This window comes from Geotrypetes seraphini, chromosome 4 (genome assembly GCF_902459505.1).
Source record: "Geotrypetes seraphini chromosome 4, aGeoSer1.1, whole genome shotgun sequence".
NCBI lineage: Eukaryota > Metazoa > Chordata > Amphibia > Gymnophiona > Dermophiidae > Geotrypetes > Geotrypetes seraphini.
This window is the reverse complement of record NC_047087.1, coordinates 61,352,990-61,375,245: the sequence shown is the minus strand read 5'-3', so window position 1 is coordinate 61,375,245 and position 22,256 is coordinate 61,352,990.

The window sequence follows — 22,256 nt, the reverse complement described above, 5'->3', positions numbered from 1 at the left end:
TTCCACACATCTACCACCCTTTCCATAAAAAAGTATTTCCTCAGATTACTCTGGAGCTTATCACCTCTTAACTTCATCCTATGCCCTCTCATTGCAGAGTTTCCTTTCAAATTAAAGAGACTCAACCATGTACATTTATATTACGTAGGTATTTAAACGTCTCTATCACCACAGCGGAGTTTCTAAAGAGATTGTTTTCATTGCTGTTGCTGCTAGTTTCTAAGGCTAAGTTCTTGTTTTGCGGTTTTATTTGAAACGTTATCCACCTTGGACCCCTGATGAAGGCATGTTTACCGAAACACGGACCGTGTGGGGTCCTTTGGTTTGGTACAAGGTGGTAACATTAATCGCATTCATGATTTTGGTTTAATAAATTTAGCCTGCATCTTTGTACATCTGTCTGCAGTTCTCTTTTTTTTTTATCTGTTCCCATACGCCTTATCACAAAGACCATACACCATTTTAGTAAGCTTCCTCTGGACTGACCCCATCCTTTTTATATCTTTTAGAAGGAGTGGCCTCCAGAATTGTATACAATATTCTAAATGAGGTCTCACCAGAGTCTTATAGAGAGGCATCAATACCTCCTTTTTCCTAACAAATGTAGTTGCAAAGAGATCAAACTGAAAATGTTGCTCCAGAAACAGAACATGCTCTTTCTGAAATGCTTCACTCAGAGCTTTAGTTAAAATATTGTGCATGAGGTGGAAGGGCACTTTCAATATGATGTTCAAATCCAAGTTTAGACATTTTGTGGAAGACACAAAAATCCAATGTCGAATATGACCATTTTCAAAACAGGAAAATGTTTACCATTTTGTTTTGAAAATGCTCATTTTCAGATGTGTTTGTCCTCAGTGCATCTATCTTTTTCAACCATTAAAAAAAAATGTCCAAAAGAAAAATGCACAAAACAAACTATTGGGATGTAGGCGGGGCTAGCATTTTTAGTAGACTGATCACACAGCCACACCAGCAGTATAGTAAAATAACATAAAACTCACTTTCATACTGCAAAACTGTTAAGTTCTATGTGGTTCACAGAAAGACAAGAATGTATACAAAATATAGCTTTAAATAATATAACCTACAAAAGAAGAATAGTGTAAATGAACAAAAATCAAGCAGAAAACTTCCTATATTGTCTTATTGCCACTGGGAAGTCTAACGTGCCAGTGCACAAGTTCAAAATTAATAATCCAAAATTAATAAAGGTCCTCAGTATTCACTCCTCTTTGATCAGGCCAAGCCTGTAATAAGAGTCATTAGCCAATGTTACCCAATGGGGTGATCAAGCGTGAAACATCCTCGGACCTCGGACCTCAAGTGGAGGAAGCTTCATCCAAGGCAAGGCAAATCATAGGTTGCATACGCAGGAGTTTCGTCAGCCGTAATCCTGAAGTCATTATGCCATTGTATAGATCCATGGTGAGGCCCCACCTGGAATACTGTGTGCAATTCTGGAGGCTGCATTACCGTAAGGATGTGCTGAGACTGGAGTCGGTCCAGAGAATGGCCACCCGGATGGTCTCGGGACTCAAGGATCTCCCGTACGAGGAATGGCTGGATACTCACTTGAGGAACGCAGAGAGAGGGGTGACATGATCGAGACATTTAAGTATCTCACTGGCCGCATCGAGGTGGAAGAAGATATCTTCTTTTTCAAGGGTCCCGTGGCAACAATGGGGCATCCGTGGAAAATCAGGGGTGGGAAACTGCACGGGGACACCAGGAAATTCTTTTTCACTGAAAGGATGGTTGATCGCTAGAATAGTCTTCCACTTCAGGTTATTGAGGCCAGCAGCGTGCCTGATTTTAAGGCCAAATGGGATTGACACGTGGGATCTATTCACAGAGAAAGATAGGGGAGGGTCATTGGGGTGGGCAGACTAGATGGGCCGTGGCCCTTATCTGCCGTCTATTTCTATGTTTCTATGACCTTGTGCATACATTGAAAAATAATACTAAGGGCTCCTTTTATGAAAGTGCGCTAGTGGTTTTACGTCTCCGTTGAACTGGTGTTAGTATTTTCCGTGTAGTGCGGGGTTAGCGCATGCTAAAAACGCTAGTGCACCTTCATAAAATGAGCCCTAAGTGCTCAACATTGGAACTTAAATTTGTTTTCTCTTTTTCTTTGTCTTTCTCTAATACCAAAAACACTCCCAATGTGCAATAATAAATTTAAAATGCATACGATGAGATCAAAAATTAAGTACCGAACACTAGCGGCCTCTTTTACAAAGCTGCGCTAGTGGCCCCGAAGCCCATAGAGATGTAAAAGGCTTCAGGGCTGTTGCCGCACGGCAGCCGCTAGTGTGGCTTTGTAAAAGAAGCCGTAGGTTCTTATGAAAGCTCCCCTAACATCCAGTGCTTCCAAACAGATTGTAAGAAGATTGTTGAAAAAAAGCAGAACAGTTTGCACTTATCTATGCATAAAGGCAGTTGTAAAGTTACTTGCTCTACGGAGCTCCATTTCAGGGCATTGATCCCCTTCCTCTGGAGCAAACACTGGATGCTAGCAGAGAAATTGTTGAAGGAGAGCAAACATGATGAATCTCAAGGCAAAATAATAGCTGCAATAGGAAAATATATCTATTTTCCAAATGATTTAGTAAAAATATATGTTTTTAAAGAACACCAAAATTGTTGATAAGTGTGGGCACTTTAAAGGGCATTGCAGTGCACTTCACATAAAAATGGCCCAGGTACATATCTCCAGATCCATAACCAACAGTGAGGGAAATCAATTCATGTAAATCAACTATATGTAAATAAATATAGGTATTGCCAACGATTATTAGCCAATAACAGGGGAAAAAGACCTCAGACATCCCTTCACTGTGGTGTCTAAAATTTTTCTGCACTATCCAACTGGGGTCAGTGTAGTCATAGATCATCTTACCATAGCTCCCTTATGGTGTATGATAAGTCCTCCAATACCCTCCCCAAACCTACTGGACCCAACTGTACACCACAACAATAGCCCTTATAATTTGGTCCAATAGATTTTAATATTGAAGCACATTAACTCCTTCTTTTATAAAAGCTGGCAGTGTCTGATGCCCGTAGGAATTGAATGGGCGTTGGAGCATTTGCCACTCGGCTGCATGGTTTTGTAAAAGGGGACCTACATTTTTAGGAGTTCTTAATCTTAATTCTTTTTCTTTACGAATGTGCAGGTCATTATTTGTTTTCAGCATATAGCATTACCAGTTCAGGATTAGGGAATGAAACATTCCCTTATACAGTGGTACCTTGGTTTAAGAGCATAATTCGTTCCAGAAGCATGCTCTTAAACCAAAACACTCGTATATCAAAGCAACTTTCCCCATAGAAGATAATGGAAACTTGAACAATTTGTTCCACCAACCCCCTCCCCCCCCCCTCGAGGCTACGGGCGCTGCTCCATCACCCCCTCCCACCGCTCTAACCGGCATCGCACCCCCCCGAACCGGCATCACAACCCTCACCCCCCGCGAACGCCCCCCCGCAAGAACCGCAAAGCACCCCCGTGCTGAAAGCGGCATCCGCCCGCCCTTCCTCCCAGGCACTTGGTCCTTACCCCTTCTGCTCGTTGTAAGTGTGAATGCGAGCTCCCACCTCTTGCCTGGGCTGGGCCTTGAGCATCTGCGCATGCTCAAGGCCTTCTGGCTCTCGTTCTCTCAGAGCCAGAAGGCCTTGAGCATGCGCAGATGCTCAAGGCCCAGCCCAGGCAAGAGGCGGGAGCTCGCATTCACCCTTACAACGAGCAGAAGGGGTAAGGACCAAGTGCTTGGGAGGAAGGGCGGGCGGATGCCGCTTTCAGCACGGGGGTGCTTTGCGGTTCTCGCGGGGGGGGGGGGGGGGCGTTTGTGGGGGTGGTTTGCGATGCCGGTTCGGGGGGTGCGATGCCGATTAGAGCGGGGGAGAGGTGCTCGTACACCAGAACATGCTCGGTTTGCGAGGCAAAAGTTTGCTGAGTGTTTTGCTCGTCTTGCAAAACACTCGCAAACCGGGTTACTCGCAAACCAAGGTTCCACTATATAAGGGTTACCATATGGTTCCAGAAAAAGAAGGACGGATTGAGACACCCAGGTTTTACTTCCATTGAAAGCAATGGAAGTAAAACCCAGATATCTCAATCCATGATTTTTAACCCTACTTTATAATATTGCTAATCAATGTACTTTTTTGCCATCTTTTCTTGTAACCTGAATTTGTTGAGTTCTATCAAGCTTTCTAAGCAACACCATGCCGTTCTCTTTGGCACAGGGGTATAGACAGACAATTTTGGGTGGGCCTGAGTCCATAGTGGGTGGGCATGACAACCCTGCCCTGTCTACCATCTTTAACTTCCCCCCCCCAATCCTCCGGGTACCTTCAAATCATTTAGGTCTTTGCCAGCAGCAACTCATTCCCCTTGCTTGCACTGGCTCGGAGTCTTTTCTCTGATACAACTTCCTGGTCACATGAACAGAAAGTTGCATTAGAGGAAATGTTTGGCCAAGTGCAAGTAGGAGAAATGTGTTACTATTCCATGTCATTGAAGAACTAAAGAATTTAAAGGTATGGGGAGGGGAAGGTTGGAGGAGTGGAATTAAGTGACCTCTTGGAGAGAGAGATATAGGGATTCTTCAGCGGGCAGGGTTTGGGGATCCTGCTGGACACATCACTACTGTGTTGCTACTGGGTGTCCCTGAGTCCAAAGTGGGTTAACCTGTGCCCACCCAGGCCCCCCATGGCTACACCACTGCTTTAGCACAGTGATTTACAGATTTATTAAGTAAAATATAAAACAACTTGGATCCAGACATTAAAAAGTCATGCTTTTGTTATTTAACATGATTGCAATGAATTTATTTTATAAGCACTTATGCTATTCTGAATTAAATTTATACATAGATAACACTGTATTATATATGTAGTCATAAGTATAGGTAGTTTAATGTAGTATAAACCTGATATTAGCTTGAGTACAAAATACTAGAACATACTGTATATTGAACAGATTTTAAGATGATTTATAATTGTTATTATTTTTATTACAGTATTATCAATTATTATTATTACAGTATTATCAATGTGGACCATTTTCAAAGGCAATTCCTGTGGCAGTAAGCTTTTATAAAATTTCAGAAATTGATATAAGGGTAAGTTTAGAAAAAAATTCTATAAATGTTGCTCAAAATTTGGCACTCCCCCCCAAAAAAAAAAATCAGCACTGAACAGTATTTTATAATGGGCATCCTGAGATTGGTTCCCTTTATAGCATAGTGCATAGATCTGAGATTCACGCTCAGCTTTGGGTGCAAGAAGGTACACCATCTGAAACCAAGTGTAAATCCTGGTGGACGCGGATCTCCCAAATTCTTTAATACTGCTTGCACTTTAAGGGAATACCCCTGACCTGCCCATGCCCCTTTCTTGGCCACACCTCTTTGCAGATCTACATGTAAACACTTGTTATTCTATAAGTGGGCGTGTAAGTGTTGTTTAGGTCTGCCATTTCTGCCCTTTTTCGGTGCCATGCATCCATTAGAATGCTTTTTTGCACTGATGCAGTGCGTACGTAGCACCTACCATTCAGCTCCATATATAGATTTCCCCCCTTTATGTGCATAAAGTATTGTGCATATAAGTTTATCTGAAGTGAAGGAGAGTCTTGCATGCACACACACACGTCAGGGCAATTATATAATTTAGGGCGCTGATCCAAGATACATACACAACTTAATTGGATAATGAGCAATAATTGGGTGCTATCGACCAATTATGAATGTTAATTGCTACGAATTAGTATTTGTACATGTAACTGACTGTGCACTGTTCTATAACATGAGCCTAATTTCCATAGCGAACAACCCGAAAGAGGCTGTGGCCATGGGAGGGGCATGGGTCAGGGGTACTCTGAAAAGTTAGGTGCAGTGTTCTAGAATATGGGGGATATGCACCCAACTTGTTCTGGGATTTACACCAGGTTTCAGCTGGCATAAGTCTGGTGCCCAGCAGTGGTGTAATGAGGGAGGTTGGTGGCCGGGGCAGTGGTGCCCAGCATTGGCATGGTGTGTGTCCCCCTACTCTTCCTTGATATGTCCCCCCTCCCCTACATACATCTTGAAAAGTTTGCTCTTACAAGCAGCATTTTCCACCCATTGCTCATGCCAGCCTCGGCTCCCTTCTGACATCCCATCCTGGTCCCACGTCCAGGAAATGACATCAGAAGGGAGTCAAGGCCAGCCCGAGCAGCAGGTGGAAGAAACCACTCATGCTGGCGAACATTCAAAGAGGTATGCGTTGGAGGGGGGTGGCAGAGAGGAGGAGAGGCACCAGCATGCCTGTGAAGTTGGCACACACCCTTCACCCTCCACCCCCCTCTTATTACGTCACTGGTGCCCAGTGTTGGGTGTGGGAATCCACTCTAAAAGCTATTATATAACAGGTGTGTGTCATTTATAGAATAGTGCTTAGCATTGATTTTTTTTCCAGTGCCAAATTTTAAGCGCCATTTACAGAATTCTTCCCTATGTGAGCAAATGATTAGACTATCAGCACATATAGTACATGTATGTGCACAATTTCATGCATATATGTCAGTATGCTAAGTGCTACTTAATATGACACCTAAAAAAAACTGGAGCTGAAAAAACAATGCTGGGTGCCAGTCTATAAATGACACAAGTTAGATGCAGTTTAATAATAATGCTTTGGCCAGGGAACAGAGCCTATCTTTAGGCATATCCATTTGTATTAACTGAAATGTGGTACAAATCCTCACACCTAAATGAATCATGGATTCCCTCTCATTCTATAACTATGTGAGTAAATCCAAGGAACACCACTGATCCACCAATTCCTTTCCATTTCCACACCCCCTTTTTTGGTCCATGTCTAAAATTTAGGTGCAGATCCCACATAACACTGTCAGTTGAATGCGTATCTACCACACATGGGTGCTCACATTTACAGCAACTTTATGGCTCATATATTAATGTCAAGTATATATACAATTGGTTCCACTAGTATTCTATAAAAGAATGTACCAATTAAGCGCTAGAACACGTTTCCAGATGATATGGTAATGACAGTTAATGAAACTGGGTTTAAAAATGGTTTGGCCAAGTGCCTAGAGGAAAAATCCATAGTCTACTATTGAGACAGGCATAGGAAAGCCACTGCTTGCCTTGGGATTGGTAGCATGAAATGTTGCTACTATTTGGGTTTGTGCCAGGCACATCTTGACCTGGATTGTCCACTGTGAAAACAAGATACTGGGCTAGATGGACCATTGGTCTAACCCAGCATGGTTATTCTGGTGTTCTTATGTAGATGCCTGCTTTCCTTTATAGAACAGGGTTCTGCTTCATGTACTGTTATAGAATTGCCTACCATGTGTGCTGACATAATGGCATGCACTATACCCACTGTGCTTATAGACATTCCCAAGATGTACTTTGTGTGGAGCATTTATATACTCTCTCTCTTGGATTCTCTATATCAGGGGTGTCCAACCTTTTGGCTTCCCTGGGCCGCATTGGCCCAAAAAAATGTTTCTGGGGCCGCAGAAATGCACAAATGCTGCAGCAAGACAGAGGAGGGAGCCGACAAGACGGTAAACACCCGGGGGCAGCAAAATACTTCACAGGGCCGCAGGTTGGACACCCCTGCTCTATATGGTGCTCAAAATTGTGTGTGCACCCAATTTGTAGGCACAGTTTATCCCTCTTTTACTAAACTGCGATAGCTGTTATTGGCGCAGGGAGCATCAGGAGCGGCACGGGAGCATCAGAAGCATTCAGCGCGGCTCCCTGCGCTAATAATCGCTATCGCGGTGTAGTAAAAGGAGGGGGTGGGGGTGTTCATCAAGTAACAAGCCAATTAGCGCTGATAATTGGGTAATCACAATCAATTATTGGCATTAATTGGCAACAATTTTGATTTATGCACACATCTTGCTAAGCACTATTCTATAAAGATGTGCACATAAATTTTAATATACAACTGAAAAGGGAACGTGGCCATCACTAAAGATACACTGTATTCAATGTTTTGCTATTGTTTATGTTTTATATGTTTGCATTAAAATCTCTATATATGTATGTATGTGTGTGTGCATATATGTATATATATATATATGTGTGTGTGTGTATATATATATATATATATATATATATATATATATATAAAGATACACTCTGTATTGTAGAATTTTACATGCGGGGATTTACACCAGGTTTCAGCTGGTGTAAAATCCTCATGCTAACAGGCTATGCACTATTCTGTAAAAAGTGCTCAACTCAAAACATCATTTATAAGTAGCATTAATTTGTTTGCCAGGTTGCAGGTCACCTTCAGTATTGTCTCATCAATTCTACTTTGGTAAACAGTATAAAAATGTTTTGTCTATGTCTAGACATTGAAAAATACATTTCTGCTAAAGTTAAACTAAATATAAAAAAGTGATTTGCATCATTTGCATACCAAGTTGGTACAAATATAAACCTAATCTCATGTTTCCATTGGTGTCAAATAGTTAGGCATATGGTACCACTCTTTCACTGTTCCTAATTACTGTGCAGCTCTTTAGGAAGACAGCATCGGCATGATCCATCTGAAGGACAGGAAACAGCTGAGCCATGCTGACAAGCTCTAATGAGAAGGGAAAATGTATCCCCAGTTTGCTGCTGTCTGTCCCAGAAAGATTTTTGTGTATGAAACCCTGTACGATGTCAGACAGCACTTCAAAGCAGTGCTTCATGTTAACTGGAAATTTTGTCAAGCACATAGTCACTCCACAGAAGTTCAGAATGCAATACACTTGGTTTTGAAAGAAGTAAAGCTGTGTGAAAAATCTTGCAGGAAAGCAATAGCTTTCTCTCCTTCCAGCTGCATTTTAAATGAAAATCATAAGCAATTATGAAGCAGCTGTGCTTTACCTGACCCACTGGAAAACTTTGCTGAACAGTTAGTTGCTTAATGTTCATGTTTCCTTTCTATTTCTCTCTCTCTCTTTGTAATGAATTGTTAAGAGAACTAACCCCCCCCCCCTTTTTACTAAGCCACTGTAGAGGTTTCTACCATGGCCCGGAGTGTTAAATGTTCCGACGCTCATAGAATTCCCTATGAGCATTGGAGCACTTACCACACTGGGCTGCAATAGAAACCTCTTCGTAAAAGAGAGCCTAAGCTATTTTCTATTTTGTTTACTACTAAGTTTATTTAGTACTAGTGTTTAAGCCCGTTAGATTAACGGGTGCTAGAATAGATGTGTAGACTTAACAGATCACAAAATTTAATGAAAACTTACCGTGTGAGCTGTCTGTCTTTTTTTTCTTTATCTCTCTCTCCTTGGCCACTGTCTGTCTGTCTTTCTGCCTCCCTATCTGTCTGTCTTTCTTGCTTTCTGTCTCTCTCCGTGGCCCCTGCCTGCCTGTCTCTCTCTGTGGTGCCTTACCTGCCTGCCTTTCTTTCTGTCTCTCTGTGGCCCCCTTCTGTCTCCCTCCCAGAGCAAACCAAGATTGCTGCCTGCCCCCAGCACACCCCTCCCCCCAAAGCATAGCATGTTTGCTTCCTGGCCCCCTTTCCCTCTCTTCCCCCCCCCACTACTTCCCCGTGCAGCAGCAGCATTTCTCTCCCATCCTTCCCTGTGCAGCAGCACCCCTTGCCTGCTCCCTTTGTCCTCCAGTAGCCCTTCTCCCTTCCTTTTACCTCCCCCCTGTCCAGCAGCACTCCTTCTCTGCTCCCCCTGTCCTGTAGTAGGCCAGCCATCAGTAGCATTTCTCATACCCCCCTCCTCCTGGGTCTCACACAGCTGTTGGCAGCACAACATTCACAACTCGCTGCTCCTGCTTGCTTCGGTCCTACGTTGCTGCCGGTTCCCACCTACTTTCTTTTTGCCCGAAGGCAGGAGCAGGACCCAGCAGCGAGGAACGCCCGAAGCAAGCAGGAGCAGCGAGTTGAAGCCTCCCTCCCTGCCCTAGGCTGGAAGCGATGTTGGCAATGGCAGTGCTCCTCTTACCACCACAAATCAAACCATCACAGGCTCCACCGCCACGCACGCACCGCAAATGGAACACGGCACAGAAGCACAAATCAGGGATCACGCCGTTTCAACTGTGCATGCGCGGGTAAAGGTTTTATTATATTATATTTGATTATACTGCATTGGCAAATGATTCAATACCTTTGTTTTCTCAAATTGGATAATGTTACTTGTGTATGCACACTTGGGTTTGACATGGGACAAACAAACTGAACTTGCCAGGATTCCCAGTAATAATGCTGATAAATAGATATAAGGTAGTAATTTTATAGCAGTTGCCTACAAAATTTTCAAAAAAATGCATCTATTTTATAAAACCAGCATAGAGGGTAATCTTAAAACAGTGTGCCCAGACAGTGAAGGCATTTAGATACATTACTACCACCACCACCAACAACACCGAATTTCAGCAATATTTAAGTGGTCAATAACAGCTGCTGACTGGTTAAATAACATTCTTATTTCTAATCTTAATGTATATTTTCTGTAAACCGCTTAGAACCTAACGGATGTAGCGGTATATAAGAAATAAATTACATTACATTTAATTGACTATCTGTGAATATTCAGTGGGAGATAACCTGTTAGTACATAGGGCCGACTTCCCAAAAATGTGCCATTAATGGTTGTAAGAAAAGCTGCGCTAATCACGTGCCAATCACGTCACGGCACTTTTTAGAGAATCGTGACCACATTGAAAGTAGGTGTCAGAAATGGACAAGTTTTATGGGCCTCCATTTCCAACGCCTACTGGTGCCGATGCCCACTTCTGGCAACCTCGTCAAAATTAGGCCCCTCTATGGATGGGAGTTTAGACACTTTAATTTATAGGCAGTGGTGTAGTAAGTCCTCCCCAGGGGTCCTCTTGGTGTGGGTGCCAGCACCTGTCTTCCCAGACAAAGTGCTGGGTTTTGAAAGCCGTCCGGACCCCCGGACATGTCCAGGGAAATTCAGACATCTGGTAACCCTATGGTGGGGTAGCTGAAGTCCCATCATTACATTACATTTATTGACTTCTATTCCGCCTTAACCTTGCAGTTCTAGGTGGATTACAATAAGAGAAAAACTGGACATGTCCAGTGAAATTACAAGTTAAAGTACATTTCTGAATAGCATACCTGTGTATGATAGAGCAGCATTAACACATCCTGACATACTTCCTGAATAACAAGGTTTTTATTTCCTTACAGAAAGTTCTATAGTCTGACATCATAAATAGAAGTTTAATAATATTGGGGTCCAGTTTTTCTGCTTGAAATGACAATAGACCCTCAAACATTCTCTTTTGCTTTATACCCTTAGTTAAGTTCTGGACTATCCTTGATCTAGTCATGTATTTCAGGATGACACGCTACTTCAGCCCAAGAAATCTGCTGCCTTCCTCCTCATACTGCCTCAGAAGTGGAGAAGTCAGTGGCATGCCTCCAGCCACTGACGCTTTCCCAACCACGCTCAGTTCGTCCATGAAATGAGCATGCTCAGGGAGTGCTGTCTTCGGCAGCTGAGTGCACTCTGCTGACTTCCATAGTTTTGAGGCAATATAAGGAAGAAGGAGACAGCATTGGGAATGAATTTCTTTGACTTGCAGGGCTTTGGCATGCCCACTAGCAAATTTATGATATCTAGTGTGGGAAGGAGGGAGAGGAAATGCATATCCTTCCAGTCCCCTCCTGTTCCCCTTGGACTGCTGGCTATGCCCTGCCTTTAATTGCTTGTTTAATCATGAGATTAAAATTGTTAATTACACAACTAATCACGATTAAAATGCAGCCCAACTGTTAACCATTGATAATCGGACACCAACAAGCAACTATTTGACATTAGTTGATACCAATTAGGATTTGTGCACTAAGGTGGCTGCATGCTATTCTATAACACTGGGCACGTAAATCTCATAGTGTGCAACCAAAAATGGGCATGGCCATTGGTGGGTTGGGGCATTCCAAAAACTTGTGCAGTGTTTTAGAATAATTGGTCACTGCACCAAATGTAGGCACTATAATTTACATTAGGTTTCAGCAGGCATAAGTCTGGCACCCAAAGACTCAGTACTAGGAGGAGAATTCATCAACAGGCACTAAGCAAGTTAGAACGCACTAAAATGCTAAGATGCCCATAGAAATATAATGAGTGTTTTAGCGTTTAGCGTACACTAAATCACTTAGGGAGGAATTCATCAATGGGCGCTAAGTTGTATTCTATAAATTCTGGAAGAACTCAAACTGGCTGTGTCACTCAAAGCCCAAATGAAGCTACGACTGTCATATTTTGGTCCCACTGTCAGAAGAGAAAAATCAGTGCAGAATAACATCATGTTTGGGAAAAATCAAAGGACCCAGGTGAAGAGGGTGACCTGCAATCAGATGGCTGGACACATTGAAAACAACCATGTGGGTGACGCTGGAGGACCTTACTGGACTAGCACAAAACCAATTTCTTTTTAGATCTGTAATTCATCAAGTCATTAGGACTCAAACACGAGTTGATGGCACCCAACAACTCAGTATTGATCTTTTCTAGCACCCATTTTTGAGTGTCATTTATAGAATTGCCCCCTCTTTCTCCCTGAGAACACCTATCACCTAAAAGTAGGCACCATGAGAGGTGTACTACATATTTTTTCAGGGACATGTCAGGGGCAGAGAGAGGCCATTCCTGTGCTAACTACTTAATGCATCTATAGTACATTACCGCACACTATTTGATTGTGCATGGATAACGTGGGAACCCATACAGAATACTACTATTTATTATTTCTGTAGCGCTACCAGATAAAGATGCTCCTGAGATAATTTTTTTTTAAAAAAATTTACTGCATGCTAATGACAACATTAACACATGGTCAATAATTAAAAAAAAGAAAATTATGGTTTTTAAGGTTCCGGTTAAATGCACAACTTAGTAAGAGGACCCCTAACATTTATTCTTGCTCCTGAGAATGCATAAACATCTGTACCCACAATCTAAGTTCTATTTCATAAAAACACATAGGTACCTTCCTGCCTTATTAACCTAGGCATCCTCTTAAAAATTTACCCTTGCATGGTCTGTCTAATGGATATCTTCAAAAAGCATTCAACTTTCTAATATTGAATGTGTGATTTGTGAGGCATCATATCATTTTGGAATTTAATCCAAGACCAGTTCTCTCTTTTTCTGTAGTAGTTCCTTTGCGTTTGGTGCCTTGTTAGCATTTCTTTATAAGCTCTGAATGAGTGACCTTCCTTAGAAATGGTTCCAAATATTATAAAAAGCAAATTGCATTTTCAATCTTTATCTACAGAAAATTCCATTGGGCAAGGCAATTTTCATAGTCCCTGCAGTGCTTGCAAGCTGATTGATAAAGGAAAACACCCTGCCGAGTTTCATTTGAAACTCCTATGGCAGGCAAGAGCTACAAATATTTTTTTACTCTGTGGGCTCTGGAGGGTAAAGTAAGCATAAGGGTTTCAAAATGATATAAACATCCCCCCCCCCCTCCTTCACTACCAGCGCCATCCCAGCATGCATACTTTTGCCCACATTGGGGATAATTTATTTTAAATGTGTCTATTTTATGCTTATTTTAAAAAGTCAGTTCAGGATTCAGAACTTTGACTTACAACAGTGTATTGCAAGATCAACAATAACCAGGGAACCCTTATATCTATCAAATGGGGGTAATATTCAGCCCGTGGCAGTAAGTGGCTTCTAAGCTGCTCCCAGCTGTGAGCTGAATTATAGTTTATAGTTTATTTATAGCCCACCTTTAACAAGGTGGGTTATAAAAATACACACACAATATTCATTGCAAACATCTATAAATAACAAACAATTACAAAATCTCTTCCAACATGTTCAGCTCAATACCCATATTTCATTTTACAAAAAAAATATGTTGTTTCAGGAGCTTAAAAATATTCAAATCATTCTGCTTTCTAATGTAAAGCGGAATATTATTTCAAATATCAGGACCAGCACAGGAAAACGGCCCCAATCTAGTTGTATGTTCCCCGTAAATGTCCAGTTTTTCTTCTGTTGTAATCCTCAAATTTCTACCCATCCCTTAAGTTCTCCCAAAGACTCAATTTATATAACCAGCTCCCTAAACTCTAATTTTTCCTGGAAATGTCCAGTTATCTTCTGATGTAATCCGCCTAGAATTGCAAGGTACAGGCGGAATAGAAGTTACTATAATAATGTAATGTAATGTATGTAATCTCGCTTGCCTTAGAGTGGGGAATATATGGATACGTGCACAGACATTACATTACATTACTGATTTCTATTCCGCCTCAACCTTGCAGTTCTGGGCGGATTACAAAAGAGACATCTGGACATTTCCAGGATGATTACAAAGAGACTTCTGGACTTTTCCAGAAGAGTTACAAGAAGAAGAATATTTCAAAAGGAGTTACAAGAAGAATGGTGTAGTATAGTTTAGGGAATGGGATACGGCAAGGAGGATTGGGCTATTCCAGTGGATATACAATTCGGGATGCTGTACAGATAGGATATAGTGCAGTTTCAGTATATATGCAGTTAGGGAAGCTGTTGACAAGCTTGGGCTTTGAGGGGAAGGGTAACTGGTGAAGAAGGGAGGATGGGGGAGTCACACTGAGGGGAATCCAGGTTGGAGTTATGACATCTTTATAAATTTTTTTGAATAGATGGGTTTTGATTTCTTTGCGAAAAGATTTGAAATCGCTTGTCATCAGCAGGTTGGAGATGGAGTGGTCCAATTTCGCTGCTTGCGTCGCTAGCAGACTGTCAAATATCTTCTTACGCTGGGTGCCTTTGAGTGGGGGGTAGGTAAATGGAGTCTTAGATCTTCTTTGTCTAGTGGCGAGATTTTGGTTCAGGTGGTTATTTAGGTAATTGGGGGCTGAGCCATTTATTACTTTGAATAATAGACGGTATAATTTGAATTGGATTCGCGCTTGTATTGGTAACCAGTGTGAGTCTAGGACCTGGAAGTAACTAGGTATTCGGACTGGTGCCTCATTAATTTGGTACATAAAGTGAGGGCAGCCTTTTTGCTGTCTTTACTTTATGTGCTTAACAGACTGAATATTGCCACTAACTGGCTAAGTGCTGGTTCTACCCATGCTGGCTCCTCCTCCAAACCACCCCAGACCCACTACCCAGTTAAGTGTCACTGATTATTGGTGGTTGGTCAGCTCAGCGGGGTTTAATTAGGCAGGAGCCTCGTCTGCCTGGTTAAACCCTTTTGAATATTGACCCCAACATATTTAGAAACATAGTTCATTCACCCTAGAAGACACCTCAGCTGCCCACTGTGCTCCTCAGGGATGTTTCCAAGGTGCCAGCCATCTGTTGTTGCTGCTTCATCCCCACCTTAACCTCTGTCTCCCCTAATTGACCATCACTCTTCCTGCCTCAGTCTCTACTCCTGCTCCTCTTTCATCATCTTAGGCCCCATCTCTTGCCTCTGACACATAGTCTTCAGGAAGATGCCCTTTTGAAATGCCAGGAGCAGCAACCTGAATGATGGAAATAAATTCTAAGGGGTCGATATTCAAAGCAATTTAACTGGCTAGAAATGACTCCTGATTGGTTAAATCACTTGTTCATTTTCAGTGGCACTTAAGTGGCTAGCATTGCTGGCAATAACCAGTTAGCACCAAACTCAAAAACTGCTATTTTGAGAGCATGCCATCGACTGAGTCAGGATTTGACCTGTTAAGTGCTAATATTCAGAACTCAACCAGCCAGGTTAACCATGTAAACAGAATCACATTTATGCAGTAACCCTTAGCTAGTTAAATGCTGAATATAACACATAACCACCATAGCCAGCTCTGCAAACCGGGAAATTCAATGCCAGTACCCGGACTTGGCCCAGCATTGGAGTTCTGGGTTTAGCATCACCATTTGCTGATTGCCACTGGCTGAATATCATGCTAGGTATATCAAGAATAACCTAAAGTTGTAAAAAACTGTGCAGTTGAAGTTTTTCCCATGAATTTGATTGTGCTTGAACAGAAAATAATTTTAAAATATTTTTTTTAAAGCCCATCCTGGAGTCGCTCAAAGTCACTGATTACATAAAGCATTAAATATAGTTTTCACAGCAACCTGTGAACCGCATATATTTGCTTGTGGAGAGAGCTGTTGACTAAAAGGCTTTTTTGGATCTGTTTAGGACTTTTTTGAGACTTTGGGGAATGGTAATTGGGAGAGAGGCCTAGAAAATTGTTAAGTCAGGACAAACAAAGATCGACATCTACTACCGACCCCCAGGGCAGTCCAAAGAAATTAATGAAGGAATGACAGACGAGATTAAATGCAGGGAAGCAACACAGTTATCATGCGTGACTTTAATTATCTGGTGATAGACTGGAACCTAGGCACCTCCGGCTGCGGTAGGGAGACCAAGTTCCTGGATGTTGTATGCGATTGTTTCCTGGAACAACTTGTCAAGTCGATGAAGCCATCCGCGCAATGTGTGGCGATGACGAAAATGGCAAACAGAATGATAGGAATGATTAAGAAAGGGATCACGAGCAGATCGGAGAAAGTTATCATGCCACTGTACCGGGCCATGGTACATCCTCACCTGGAATACTGCGTCCAGCACTGGTCACCGTACATGAAGAAGGACACAGTACTACTCGAAATGGTCCAGAAAAGAGTGACTAAAATGGTTAAGGGGCTGGAGGAGATGCCGTACAGTGAGAGATTCGAGAAACTGGGCCTCTTCTCCCTTGAAAAGAGGAAACTGAGAGGAGACATGATCGAAACGTTCAAGATAATGAAGGGAATAGACTTAGTAGATAAAGACAGGTTGTTCACCCTCTCCAAGGTAGTGAGAATGAGAGGGTGCTCTCTAAAGTTAAAAGGGGATAGATTCCGTACAAATGTAAGAAAGTTCTTTTTCACCCAGAGAGTGGTGGAAAATTGGAACGCCCTTCCGGAGGCTGTTATAGGGGAAAACACCCTCCAGGAATTCAAGACAAAGTTAGACAAGTTCCTGCTGAACCAGAACATACGCAGGTAGGGCTGGTCTCAGTTAGGGCACTGGTCTTTGACCTAGGGGCAGCTGTGGGAGCGGACTGCTGGGCACGATGGACCACTGATCTAAACCAGCAGTGGCAATTCTTATGTTCTTATGTGTGAATCCCCTCTGACTGGTTTCAGTCTCTTAGTTTGAGACTGAACTTTGAGGACTTTCTTAAAGATCAGACTCCACAGGTGACCCTTGAGGATAATTCCCTATCACCCACCCCAAGGCAGAGCTTTTCTGGCTCTTCAGCCAACCAGGAACAGGGCATTGCTTTTGTAGGATTTTTCTGCTCTTTCTTTTTTCCTCCAGGTATAAGTACTTCTGCAACCACAGTATGGCTGGGAAACATTGTGTCACCAAAGCTGCTGCTCAGGTTACAGCTTTTGTCTCTGTGCAGACAGAAAATGTTACCCAGGCAGATGGAGTGGTTCCATGTGCAAGCTGTCTTAAGCTTGAATCCCTCATGAAGTAAAGGAACTGACAGAGGCAGTGGAAAGACTGAGAAGAATCCAAGAGAATAAGAGGTATATCGATGAAATGGTTAATGAGGCATCAAAGATTTCCAGCAGTGGGGAAGAAGAGACTGTGCTGAGGGAAGACAGCTGGGCTCAGATTATGGAACCCTGCAAGATTGGTACTGTGACTCCACCCGCCCTTGAACAGAAGAACTGGTATGCTGCCCTGGAAGTAGAGGAGATGAGATCATCCGAGGGAGAGGAAGGACCAAAGCTTGAAATCCCCAAAATTGCTGGATCCCTGACCACTAGGAGGTGTAAGTTAGTGGTGTTTGGCGATTCCCTTCTGAGGGTAAAGAAGCATTCATCTGCAGACCAGACATGATGATCCGGGAGGTATGCTGTCTGCCTGGTGCCAAAATCCAATATGTTATAGAGAGATTGACAAGAATCATCAAGCTTGATGACTATTATCCGATGCTGCTCATCCACGTTGGCACTGATACTGCCAGGTACCCCTGCAAACATATCAAAAGTGACTTTGTGGCTCTGGGAGAGAAGGTAAAGCAATCAGATGCACAGGTGGTATTCTCATCCATCCTTCCTGTTGAGGGTAAGGGCCAGGTCAGAGAAGCATACATCCTGGAGATGTAAGTGTGGTTATATGGATGGTGTCTCCAAGAGTGTTTTGGCTTTCTGGACCATGGGATGATTTTCCAAGGGCTGCTGAGCAGCGATGGTATACATCTGTCAAAGAAGGGAAGAAATGTCTTTGGCAGCAGACTAGCTAATCTACTGAAGAGGGCTTTAAACTAGAAGTGATGGGGCAGGGTGATCAAAGCCCCCGGATGAGTATAAGCCCTCAGGTAACTAAATCACTGAATACCTCTAAACGGATGGGAAAGGTGGCAGTGCCTGGAAAGCAATATATATTAATGCTCGAAGTATGGGAAACAAGATTCTGGATCTAGAAGCTGTGATGGAAGAAGATGAGTTAGATACAGTGGTGATCACAGAGACTTGGTTCATGGAAAACCATGACTGGAATGTAGCTATACTGGGCTATAATCTGTTCAGGGAAGACAGAGTAAGAAGAAAAGGAGGAGGAGTACCATTCTGTGTTAAAGATCATATTAAAGCCACACAATTGCAATGATCTGCAGGGCAAGAAAGAGGCACTGTGGATCAATTTGGAAAGAGGGAATAGTAAATATATTTACATTGGTGTGATATACAGGCTTCCTTAACAGATGGAAGAAGTAGACATTCAGAATATATCTAAAAAAGGGGGAAGTTTTACTAATAGGTGATGTTGATTGGGGTATCCCTATTACGGGGTCTTCTAGAAGTAGGGAGATCCTGGATTCTCCAGAAGGAGAACTGTTTTAGCAGTTGGTAATGGAACCCATATGAGATGGGGGTCACACTGGATTTAGTTTACAAATGGGGAAAGTGTTTCTGATGTTACAGTGGGTGATCTTTTGGCATCCAGTGATCACTGCATGGCATGGTTTCATATTGAGACGGGTAAAGAGAAGGCTCATTCAAAAGTAAAGGTTCTAGACTTTTAAAAATATTAACTTTGTTCGGATGGGGGATTATGTCAAGGAATTGTCTGGTTGGGAACATCTGGAAGGAGTAGAAATGCAGTGGTCAAAATTGAAAGGAGTTATTGTAAGTGCGACAGACCTTTTAGTGAAGCAATTAAGTAAAAGTAAGAGAAAAAGAAGGCTGCTTTGTTTCTCAAAATTAAGGGTAGGCAAAGTGATGGGGCCAGATGGTGTACATCCATGGGTGCTGAAGGAACTTCTGGTGGCTCTGCTGACTGACCTTTTCAATGCTTATCTAGAGTTGGGAGTGGTACAGAAGGACTAGAGAAGGATAGATGTGGTCCCTCTACACAAAAGTGGAAGGAAGAAGTAGGGAATTACAGGCCAGTAACTCTGACTTCTGTGGGAAGCAAATTAATGGAAATGTTTTTAAAACAGAAAATGGTGAAGTTTCTGAAATTCAGAGGATTACAGGACTGAAGGCAACATAGATTCACAAGAGATAGGTCTTGTCAGAAAAATCTGATCAATTTCTTTGACTGGGTGACCAGAGAATTGGATAGATGGAGTGCACTAGATGTGGTGTATTTAGATTTGGGCAAAGCCTTTGACAGTGTTCCACACAGATGTCTATTAAATAAATTGAGTGCCTTCAGGATAGACCCCAAAGTGATAGGCTGGGTCAGGAACTGTTGATTGGAAGACGACAGAGGGTAGTGATCAATGGAGATCGCTCTGAGGAAAGGAATGTTACCTGTGGTGTGCCTCAAGGTTCTGTTTCTAGGCCTGTTCTTTTAAACATTTTTGTAAGTGATATTGCTGAGGGATGTCAGGTAAGATTTGCCTCTATGTGGATGATACCAAAATTTGCAGCAGAGTAGACATCCCTGATGGTGTGAATAACGTGAAGAAAGACCTAGCGAAGCATGAAGAATGGTATGAAATTTGGTAGTTGAAATTTAATGCATGATCAAGCATTTGGGCTGCAAAAACCTGAAGGAATGGTACAGTTTAGAGGTGAAGAACTTATGTGCATGACCAGCAGAGTGGGGCTTGGGTGTGATTGTATGTGATGATCTAAGGTGGCCAAACAGGTTGAAAAGGTGACTGTGAAAGCTGGAAGAATGCTAGGGTACATAGGAAGAGATATAGCCAGTAGGAAAAAAGAGGTATTGATACCTCTGTATGAGACTTCATTTAGAATATTGTGTACAGTTCTGGAGACCGCACCTTCACAAAGATGTACAAAGAATGGAGTTGATCCAGAGGATGGCTACTAAAATTGTGCATGGTCTTCATCATAAGGCATATGGGAACAGACTTAAAGATCTCAATATGTATACTTTGGAGGAAAGGCGGGAGAGGGGAGATATGATAGAGATGTTTAAATATCTACGTGGCATAAATGTGCATGAGTTGAGTGTATTTCATTTGAAAGGAAGCTCTGGAATGAGAGGGCTTAGGATGAAGTTAAGAGGTGATAGGCTCAGGAGTAATCTATGGAAATACTTTTTTACAGAAAGGGTGGTAGATGCATGGAACATTCTCCTGGAAGAGATAGTGAAGACAAAGACTGTGTCTGAATTGAAGAAAGTGTGGGATAGGCACGTGGGATCTCTTAGAGTGTGGAAGAGATAATGGTTACTGGGGATGTGCAGACTAGATGGGCCAGTTTGCCTTTATCTGCCATCATGTTTCTATGTTTCTATTCAACGCTTTCATGAGATAGTCAGGATAAAGCCTGTGATGCTGTTCATCTCCTTGCAAAAAGGTCTCATGCTGCACTGGGTTGGTGTTGATGCCAGTGGTAATCATTCCTCGCTTGGCTGTGTCGTTAACCACCTTCACTGTGTTGACAACCTTTTCAGCAGTATTACCAATGAATGGTTGACAAAGATCAGCAGTATGGAAGATCCAAACTTGCATACTGCTAAACAGTTTGTCAACACAATGAAGGCAGTTAACAACATAGCCAAGTGAGATGTTAAACTTTGCCACTGGCATCATCACAGACCCAGTGCAGCCTGATGCCTTGTTGCATGGAGCTGAACAGCACTGCAGGCTTTATCCTGACTATCTTGTATGTAATCAGTGGCTTTTTAAAAAAATATTTTCTGATCATGCACAAGCAAATTCATGGGAAAAACTTCAATTCGTACAGTTTTACCAATTTTAGGTTTTTCTGGACAATCCTAATATCACACTCTACTACTACTTATCAATTATATAGCACTGAAAGGCATACGCAGTGCTGTACATTTTGCAATTAATTCAAAATTACAACTAAAATTATTAACAATCTTTAAAATGAACTCATGAGCACTGTGGTGTTAATAAGTATGGGCTCCTTTTATCAAGTAGAGGTATGTAGAATGTTTACCACATCCCAGCAAGGTAAATATTCCGATGCAAATTCAGTTCCTAAGAGCGATGAAGCATTTACCTCACTGGCCTGTGGTAAAAGGCTCTGCCACTCCTGATAAAGGGAGCCATATATTTTTGAAACTGTTTCATGGTAGTCCTATTATTAAGTTTCATTTATTTAATTAATTGTATTTAGTTTTATATTTAGTCTTTTTACATAAAATTGTAAATTTCTGTTGAATTATACCTGCTGTATACTGCTTTGGGTGAATCTCTTTGTTGACCTCCTGGTGGTAGAGTGGTACAATTACTGTTAAATACAAATATGGGGAGACAAAGAGAGTTTGCGTGCTTAACATGCGTCCTGTTACCTGAAAGAACTGCACTCCAGGATTGGATTCCTTTTGCCTGACATCACTACCAGCTGACTTAAAAGCAAGTGCAGGTAATGGCATGCGCCCTTTGGGGTGTGCCCAAAGGGGCCACTTGGAGACACAAGGAGACCTGAGGAGAGTTGGAAGTATTTGAGATTTGCTTAATGATGGGGAAGCATAAGGCTAAATTACATGGAGGGGCATAATCAAAAAAAGCATCTAAGTCCCCTTTGGGCCTAAGTCCTTAAACGTTTAACCCAGAAGCAGGGAAAGTGTCCATAACCAAAACAAACATCCTTGTTTTGATTATGGCCTTCCTCTGCCTAAACGCCCAATCACCACTACATCTAAAAGTACACCCACACCACGTCTACACTTTTCAGCCATTTTATTGTAAACCGGCTAGATACTAGTTGATGGTCGGTATATTAAAAGTTAATAAACTTGAAACTTGAATGAAACAAAAAAACACCTAAGCTACAAACGTCC